A 10,287-nucleotide genomic window follows, 5' to 3' on the forward strand; every position below is an offset into this window, starting at 1 on the left:
TTCACACAAAGTGGCAAAACGCTCTTGCAGGTTATTAACAGGATTTTTATTTGAAGTGCATATGCAGAACAAAGGCACAGGGCGATCAGTACGCAACCTGTACACAGTAGTCAGGGTGCGCCCGTTTATATAGATTTGCAAAATAGGGGGGCCACTAGGGGCGCATTGGAAGATGGCCGACAATACCATCTCTCCGACCCACACGGGGTAATTAAGAGGCTGTTATGGGAGTAGACAGCCTCCCTTGTTGCCCCAGGGAAATGGGGAACACTGCCCTTGCCTGCTGTGCCCGTAAATCACCCCCTAATTCGAAAGAAGGGGGTGAGGGCCCTAGACAGAATGCCCCCGTGTGGACCTCGGCTCTCCTGGACGCTGTCTCTGATCGCACACTAGTTGCAGCAATTTGGAATAATTAATTACAAAAGAAGCAAATGCACATATTTCAAGTGAAGAAGGGGAGTGAAGTCTGCTAATTTAAGTGACCTCTGTGAAAGAAGACGACGGGTTGGAGAAACAGGAATATTTTACGATGAAGATACACCAAAGGCTGGGTATGTTGACAATGGGACTGAATGGGGGGGGGACCTTTTTTACTTTCCTTCTATGTGATTTACAAGAACCCCTCCTCATTAGAATCGTCGGTTGAACTGACCCAAGCAGGATGATTAAGGTCTGTGTGGAGATAAACTTTAACCAAAAGTATGCTTTATGGAGATCAAGAGCTTTTGGGAATGGTGCAGCAATTAATTCGGAGTCGCCATCTTGCCAAAGGATTTATAGCTGGGAGGAAGAACGGACTTGTTTTCAGACTGCATTCCTAGTGAATCTCCTCAGAGGTTTTGAGAAAGGAGGCAGATTGGTGAAGATTAATGAGGCTAAGACTGTTTTGATGTATGGAAGTGATGTTATATGGAGAACGTCTGGATATGGCTACTGGATAAAAAAATAATATCCATGCAGGATTACAAACTGTTCTAACCAGCTTGCGGAGATTATCAGAGGTCACAAAGAGAAAGGAAAAATATATGAAAATAACAACAAGAGATGTGGAAAAACAATAAGAAAGGACTGGATAGTACTGTGAACATCATAAGGTTAGATTTGTGGACATTAAAGTAAGAAGCAAGAAGTTGATTGGATCCCCTTCGGAACTTGAAATATGGGTACCCCCAACAAAAATTTAAAATTTGGCTGTGTAATTTGGAATTTATGTAATTTGGTTTGATTTGATGTGATTGATGTGATTTAAGAATAAAAAATATTCTTAAAATATATATATATAGATTTGCAAAATAGAATACCACCTGATCTCTTGTAAGTCACCTGATTTCTTGTAAGTTTCCTGATTTCTGTGAAATCGAAACTTATAATAAGTTCCTATATTACCATATAAGGTCTTGGTCTTCTCTCCCTCCTTCCTGCAACCTCCCTCATCCTGGTGTGACAATAAATCCTTGTTCTTTATCTCTATCTGCCCAGGCTAGACATTCTAACGAGGGGCCCATTTGCAATGTAACATTTAAGCATGTCCTTCAATAATAAAACAATTATATTGTAATATGCTCCTTCTGGGACACATCCACAACAAAATATTATCAGTTCTTCTTCTTATGAAGCAACAGTGCAATCTTACACGTCTTTGCTTTAGCAAACGCCTCCAAGGGTGTAAGGGGACCAAAGTTCTAGCAGCTGGGACTCTACTAAATTATTGAGTATTGTGGTTACAGATCACAAATTGAGCCACTGTCTTGAAAATGCCATACGCCTTCCTGTATCTTTGCAAGTAAGACCACAAATAACTAATCTTCAACATTTCACTTGCTCACACTGGTCTCATTTAAGTGCCCCCCCTCTCTCCCCCCTTTCTCCTTCTCTCTCTCTCTGTGTGTATACACACATGAAGGAAGTACTGTTTAATAATAGAATAATAAAAAGGATAACCCCTGTTATTAATTAACTCGTGCATTTAACTCTGTCATAGTTTCTGTCATAGTCATGCCAATTTAGCAGAATAAACAGGACCTCCAAAAAGGTCCACCACTGACTACTGTTCGAAACCTTCCAGGGTTTCTGGCAGGAAATACTCCCAGCCCTGAGGTGCTGTATGGCATTAGTGTTTTCAAAGAACTGTAAGGTGCTCGGTGCACACCTGCACCATCTATTTAAAGCACATCTAACACACATTTAAAGCATATGACATCTCCCAAAGAATTTTGGGAACTGTAGTTTCCTCGCAACCATTAACAAACTACAGTTCCCATGATTCTTTGAGGGAAGTCAAGTATTTTAAATTTGTTTTGGATCTGCTTTAAATTGATCTGCCCACAGATAGATTTGGTGGCAGTGTGAGAACAAAAGACGAGGTTTTTTTCCTCCCTTGGCTAAGAAAACTGCCAAATTGATTGCAAGCATTTTTAATTTAAACCAGTGTGACAGTTGAGATCAATTCTCTCCTAGAGGAGGTTGCAGGAAAGCAAGCATCAAAATGCAAGTGTGGCTGACTGGCGCCTTCTGTTGTTGTTTAGTCATTTAGTCATGTCCGACTCTTCGGGACCCCATGGACCAGAGCACCCCAGGCACTCCTGTCTTCCACTGCCTCCCGCAGTTTGGTCAAAGTCATGTTCATAGCTTCGAGAACACTGTCCAACCATCTCGTCCTCTGTCGTCCCCTTCTCCTTGTGCCCTCCATCTTTCCCAACATCAGGAACTTTTCCAGTGAGTCTTCTCTTCTCATGAGTGGCCAAAGTATTGGAGCCTCAGCTTCAGGATCTGTCCTTCCAGTGAGCACTCAGGGCTGATTTACTTAAGAATGGAGAGGTTTGATCTTCTTGCAGTCCATGGGACTCTCAAGAGTCTCCTCCAGCACCATAATTCAAAAGCATCAATTCTTTGGCGATCAGCCTTCTTTATGGTCCAGGCTCCTTCTAGGAATCCTATTAGTATCAACTCTGTGCTCTTCACACAAGATTAGCAGCACATATAGAGTATTTTAATCCCTCAGCATTTCAAACCACTCAGACTTTCCAGAACTTGTCCTGCATGCCTAACTTGGATGTTTGTTTTTTTAATACTGCCTACGGCAAAGACTAGGAATGGGAACACCAGTTCTCCAAGCAAAAAAATCTTTATTTAGACATACGTGCAGCCTTTGCACAATGAAACTGTTTCTGCTGGCAAATATTGCCAGGAAATATTGCTCCACTCATCTTACACTCAGGTATGATACAGAAAAAGTAACGTGGGAAACAAAATTTGGAGAAAGTCCTATGTGAAATAAGGATGGGGGAGACATTTGATTCCACATGCATTCAAATCCAAATTGATCAAATTCACATTTTCCAAAACAGTTTTCTGTTAGAGTTCTCCAATCAAACCATGCTTACAAATGTGTGTATTTTAGGGGAAAGTCTGCATAAAAATGAAACTTTGAGTGAAATTAATATTAAAAATGCATAATATTGTGGGAAATTGCTTGCAAAAAGGTGTACATTAGTCAAAAGTGCATATACAAATGTGTTTGTTAGAACGTTGCACTAAAATGCTGATTAATTTTCATGAGGCTCTTTTTTTTGGCAAATTACTGCAAAATATGGGGAACTAGATTTAAGATTGGACAAATGAGAAAGAGAGAGAACCGATATTGGCAGATCCTAATATTTTCTAAACATCCCATGTAACAATGGCCCCTGTGCTGCTGCTATTCTTATGAGTGAAAAATTGCATATGATCAGGGCATGGGTACCTGATAGCAACTGGTTACAACAAAGCAGGGGTGCCAACTTGAATAAAATATTGAGGTGGGTGGCAGGTAAGCCCTGCCCCACACAATTGATCACAAGATACGACGCACGCACCCCATTTGAATGGCAATGCCTATCAACTGGGGGTGGAGCTGGTGGGGGCTGAAATATTTTATTGGGTCTGAAGGGACCTCAACCACAGGAGTTGACTCCTATGCAACAAAGGACGAATTATGTTGATAATGGTTATGTTGCAGGCATTACAACACCCATCACTCCTGACCAGTGACCTGATGGGAGTTGGCATCCTACAACATCCGGAAGAAACCCTTTGTGCTCGGGTTGTGTGAATCTGCAGATGGGCAGCCGTGCTAGTCATCTGCAGAAAAACAACAGTCACAGGATATAATCCAAGAGAAAGGTAAAACAACAGGAATGAGATCATTTTAATGATTAGAATCTCGACCCACCAAGACTTCCAGTTCATAAATGTATGCTCCTTCTACACTGGACAGCATCTTTCCCGTGCTCCTCTCTCCAGCCCAGACAAACACTATGATTTTTACAAACTCCAGCTCAAGCGCCAGGAGAAAAAGATTTGTGGGAGTATGAATGACTCACTGGGAAAATCCTAAATGTTTTCCCTGGCTTTCATCAGACTGGCACGAAAGTAAGACACAGGGTGTTCACTTGGCTTCTTTCGGGAAAGACAGTGGCACCCATTTTGCCCAGAGGCGAAGAGTCAGGTCTCGTCAACAGAAACATGTTCGAACCTTTCTGGGTATAGTGAGTTGACTTCAAGCTAGAGTTCAAGAGGCATTCACTAATTGTTTTCGTACCGGCTAAAGGTAAGCCCTAGTGAAAAGCCAAGGTCTGTGTCAGAGGTCCAATGAAATGGAAGATCAAGAGATGTAGAAAACCTCTCTTTAAATGCAACCAGCTTTGTTGAATCATCATCATCAATATTACATTTATTTATTTTGTATGCTGCCCTATACTTGTAGATCTCAGGACAGTTCACAACATAAAATCACAATATAAAATCACAGAATACATAATAAAAAGAAAGACAAACAAATAACCCCCCTTTCCACAGCACATTAAAAAGGGCACCAGATGTCAATCAGCCAAAGGCCTGGCTAAACAGGAATGTTTTCACCTGGCGCCTAAAGGTGTACAATGAAGTCGCCTGGTGAACCACCAACAGGAACCACTGCAGAAAAGGCCCTTTCTCGTGTTGCCACCTTTCAGACCTCTCGTGGAGGAGGTACACAAAGAAAGGCCTCAAAGGAACTAGGCAGGTTCATATGGAGAAAGGCGGTTCTTGATGTATCGCGATCTTGAGCTGTTTAAGGCTTTATAGGTCAAAAACAACATTCTGAATGGGCCCAGAAACTAATTTGTAGCCAATGCAGTCAGACCAGGATCGGTGCAATATGATCAAATCATCTTGCCCTAATGAGCAACCTGGCTGCTGAATTCTGTACTAGGACTCCTCTAAATCCATCTCAGCCATTTAAGCCAACATCACAATCCTTTCTTAACAGCAACTGTTTAAATACAAGAAGCCAGAGCTCTGGTGGACCAAGTTTGCGGGGGGAGGGGCAGGGCGGGGGAGAACACAAAGACACTGGAAGGATATAGAGATTTATATTTGCATTCTAATCATTACTTCTAAATCTGCACCTGTACGCATAAATTAGCATATGCATACATGGGCATTTCATGCAGATCGGTGTCTTCTTTTGTTTTTTCTGAAATTTCTGCACCCCTTTGCATTTTTTTTTAAAGTCCTTATGAAAATTCATCAGCATTTCAGTGCATATTTCTCATGATATACCTAAGGGCCACATTCCCTTCTAGGCAACGTTCTGAGGGCCACTCTGCCAGTGCTGGGCAGGACCACCAGCAACAGTGTGAAGAGCAAGAAATGTTTGCTCACACATTCCTCTCTTTCCTCCGTCCAAGTGAGAAAAAAGTATTATCAGAGCTCCAGGACACATTCCGGCCAGTCAGGAACACTCAGGGAGGGTCTATTTCAGGCACCCCCAAACTTGGCCCTCCAGATGTTTTGGGACTACAACTCCCATCATCCTTAGCTAACAGGACCAGTGGTCAGGGATGATGGGAGTTGTAGTCCCAAAACATCTGGAGATCTGAGTTTGGGGATACCTGGTCTATTTGCTAAGTTCAGGCAAACCTCTACTAATTTTTATTCTCACGTTCATCCTCTCCAGAGCAGCTATTTCACACACACCCTCCCACATTTGTAATTGTTGCAGCATAAGCCTAATGAAGCCAATGTTTTCCAAAAGCTCTGAGTGCGCCTTCAGGGCATCATATATTAGGATTGCAATCTCTTATTATGATTGGCCTTGTTTATGTGCCTTTCACAGCAGCCCAAGAGGCAGAAATTAAGCAGGTGGAGATTTTCATGGCATGCATGAAGAGAAAGTGATGGAAGAAGCTTCCTCAGCTGCATTTTTGTGTGTCAGTCAATCGCCAGGCAATGAGCTTGTCTATCTTGTACTTCTCCGTTAAGCAGCTGTAAAGCCTTCCATAAGAAGTCAAGAGGCTGGTGCTGTTCTTGTAAGATTCTCTGCTGACACCCAGCGGCTTAGCAGAGTTCCCACCATTTAATGACTTTTCAACTGATGAATTGGCAATTTCATACTAGAGGCATAACATTTCCATACCCTCCAACATTTCTCCAGTGAATATAGGGACATCCTAAGGAAAAGGAAAAGTGGATATATGGAAGTGAGGACTGGACCATAAAGAAGGCTGATCGCTGAAGAATTGATGCTTTTGACTTATGGTGCTGGAGGAGACTCTTAAGAGTCCCACGGACTGCAAGAAGATCAAACCTCTCCATTCTGAAGGAAATCAGCCCCGAGTGCTCACTGGAAGGACAGATCCTGAAGCTGAGGCTCCAATACTTTGGCCACCTCATGAGAAGAGAAGACTCCCTGGAAAAGACCCTGATGTTGGGAAAGATGGAGGGCACAAGGAGAAGGGGATGACAGAGGATGAGATGGTTGGACAGTGTTGTTGAAGCTACCAGCATGAGTTTGACCAGAATGCGGGAGGCAGTGGAAGACAGGAGTGCCTGGCGTGCTCTGGTCCATGGAGTCATGAAGAGTCAGGCACGACTAAACAACAACAACAAAGGAAAAGTGAGACATTCCAGGATCAAATCAGAAACCGGGATGGCTTCTCTAAATCAGGGGTGTCCCTGGAAAGTTAGGACACTTGGAGGGCCTGCATTCCTGGAAACTGGGATTCATAGAATTGCAGAATTGGGAGGGACCACGAGGGTCATTCAGTCCAACCTCCTACAATGCAGGGATCTTTTGCCAGATATGGAGCTCAAACCCAAAACACTGACTTTAAGTCTCATGCTCTACTGACTGCGCTATCCCATAGAGATGGTGGTGGTGGGATATTTTTAAGTGTGAATTAGTGGGAAGTGGAGATTCTGGAGAAAATCTATGCAGTGCTAACTTGCTAATCCAATTTGTTTTTCTACTTTAGGAAAGGTAAGGGGACCCCTGACCATTAGGTCTAGTCATGGCCGACTCTGGGGTTACGGCACTCATCTTGCTTATTGGCCGAGGGAGCTGGCGTACAGCTTCCAGGCCATGTGGCCAGCATGACTAAGCCACTTCTGGTGAACCAGAGCAGCGCGCGGAAACGCCATTTACCTTCCCGCTGGAGTGGTACCTATTTATCTACTTGTACTTTGACGTGCTTTTGAACTGCTAGGTTGGCAGGAGCAGGGACCGAGCAACGGGAGCTCACCCCGTCACGGGGATTTGAACTGCCGACCTTCTGATCAGCAAGTCCTAGGCTCTGTGGTTTAACCCACAGTGCCACCCGCGTCCCTATTTTCTACTTTAGCAACATATAATAACATTCACAACTTAGGGCACAATAGTTGTGTATAATCAAAGCTGTAAAAAAAACCCACTTCTAGAGAGATGCAAACTACTGCAAAAAAGCCACTTTTAAGTAGCTGAATTTTAGGTTTTGTTCCCTGAGAAGCAGGAAAAATAAAAGTTGAAAATATAAAACAGCAAGTTTTATAATAAGCAAGGGGGGAAATGCATTATTTGCACAGAAACAGTATTAAGGAGTACCAGCATATCTGGACATGGAAGCAAACTTTATAACAACAGTGAAAATATGGATGTCATATGCATGGCTGCAGTCCACACAGGAATTACTGTATTTTTCTGTGTATAAGACGCCCCCATGTATAAGACGCCCCCTATTTTGGGGGACTCCAGATTAAGAAAACACCCCTCAGCACTACCCATATATAAGATGAGCCCCAATTTTAAACCTAATTTTTTGGTAAAAAAACCCCCTAGTCTTATACAAGGAAAAATACAGTATTGTTTGCCTATGCTGCAGATTGTCTTGTATAAAGTTATCCATACTACATTTTGAGTATGCAAGGCATTGTTTTCCAAAGCATTATACTCATTCCGTAAAGGAAAATATTTCACGGAAGAAGTTTTTCAGTGTTCCCAAATCTTTCCAATTTTACCAATGGAAAAGGCAGGGGAGTCCTAAGAGGGGGGGACTGTTTCCCTCCCCATTTTTTAAACTCCCTCTCCACCCCAGCCTCAGGAATTCACATTTATATTTCAGTCCAGTATGTAAAGAGATTCACACACACACAATGGCTGTCCTATCAACTCTCCAGCCTACTGCTGCTATGATGGATCAAAGTCCTGCTTGTGTCCCTCCATCCTGCCAACAGTACATCGTATCTCCAATTCCCAGGCCCTGTCTGTGTTTTTCCCCCTCTCTCCCCTCACAGTAGTTGTGCTTCTTATGGATATTCTGCTCTTGACCCCTCTCCTTCAGAAGTTAGAATATTTATGAACATTCCATGCCATTGCAGTGGCTTTTGTCCTTTGCCACTCATTTCTATGGCACAGGGCTTGTATCAGGGAAACATTCCATGGAGCTTGGGCAGCACGGGGTTACAAACCCACTCCTTTCGCCAAGTGAAGCAGAGCTATGGGGCTGGTGCCAAAGGAGGATGTCCTATTCACACCAACCACAAGATGGTGCTGTGGAATCAAGGAAACCTATATATACTGTACAAGATGTTGGGGGGTATATACATGCAGGACAATTGGTTAAGACATATATACAGTGCTTTTTCCTTAAAAAATGTTTAGGGGTACTCTCATTTTCCTATTCATATTGAAATACTGCCTCTCAATGAGGCCAAGCTTAGATTCACAAAATGTTTAGGGGTATGCGTACCCCCAGAAAAAAAGCAGTGTGTGCGCGTGCACACACACACACACACACACACAAACAAACACACACACATATATGCAGAATAGGTTTGCAGAAATATTTCCTCTTTACATTAGAAAACATACAGCTCAGAATCTTAATATAATATATTTTGGAGTAGTTCTGTTACCTACCAGTACCCCATGTTACATACTTTTAAATAGGCTCACCCTTCATTTTAAGGTCTACTTTTCCATGTGGGGACATCAAAGATTTCTGCTCCTCTTGCAGCAAGATGAAAGAGGATGCCCTCCTTGTTCTTTCCATGACTGTTGCCTATTGCAGCCCCATCCTTAAGCTATTTAATGCTTGCGTCCTCTTCCCACACAGTTTTCCAGGCCTCGGGCCTCTTTCCAGTGCCTCTCTTAATCCCAGATCCTGCCAACGCCGTATCTTGTCTATGTTCCCTTTACGCATTCCCCCCCCCCTTTCAACTTGGCCTTTTTCTTCCCTCCCGGAAGCCAGACTATTTGCCCTTGTTCTTTTGCTGCTTCTTTTTTTAAAGAAATTTTATTGATTATTTTCACATAACAAATTATTTCAGCAATTGTATTTTCCCCCCCATTTCCCCCTCCCACCCCCACATACCCCCCTCCTTCCCCTACGACTTCCCTCAGTGCCTATCCATCTATTATGTTAACAAATAAAATTGTGTATGTTTATTCAAAACATGCCAAGGAGTCCAATTTGTTTTGTTGTTTCTTTAAGTACTTTGTAAAGGGTCCCCATTCTTCTTTGAAGTCACAGTTGTCCTTGTCCCGTAGTTTATGCATCAATTTTGCCAGTTCCACATAGTCCATCAGTTTTTCTTGCCACTGTTCTTTTGTTGGGGCTTACCCTTGTTCTTTTGCTGACATGTTTCCCTCCTCGCCCCCAAAGTTGGAATGCTTGTGAACATTCCCTGGCATTATTGCATTCTGCGGTGGAGAGCCAGCAGGCAGGGAAACAACAGGCACTTTTAGAGGGTCAGTGGGTCCCTTCAGGCTCAAATCCTGGACAGAAGTTCTCCTCTAATAGACTGATTTTATAAAAAAAAGAACTTAAAGGCAGAAGTAGAGAGCCCTGTTGGGTCAGGCCGAAGGGTCACGCCACTCCATGAGGTGGGGTGAAGCAGCCACCTCACGCAGCAGAAGTCTCTGCTACCAGCAGCGGTACAGGGTCAGCACTGATGCAGATTTCCAATGAGAACTTGCCAAGATCTCATAAAATCGTATGAAGCACAAGTGGC

The sequence above is a fragment of the Podarcis melisellensis genome (genome assembly GCF_964234715.1).
Source record: "Podarcis melisellensis genome assembly, chromosome: 15".
Classification (NCBI taxonomy): Eukaryota; Metazoa; Chordata; class Lepidosauria; order Squamata; family Lacertidae; genus Podarcis; species Podarcis melisellensis.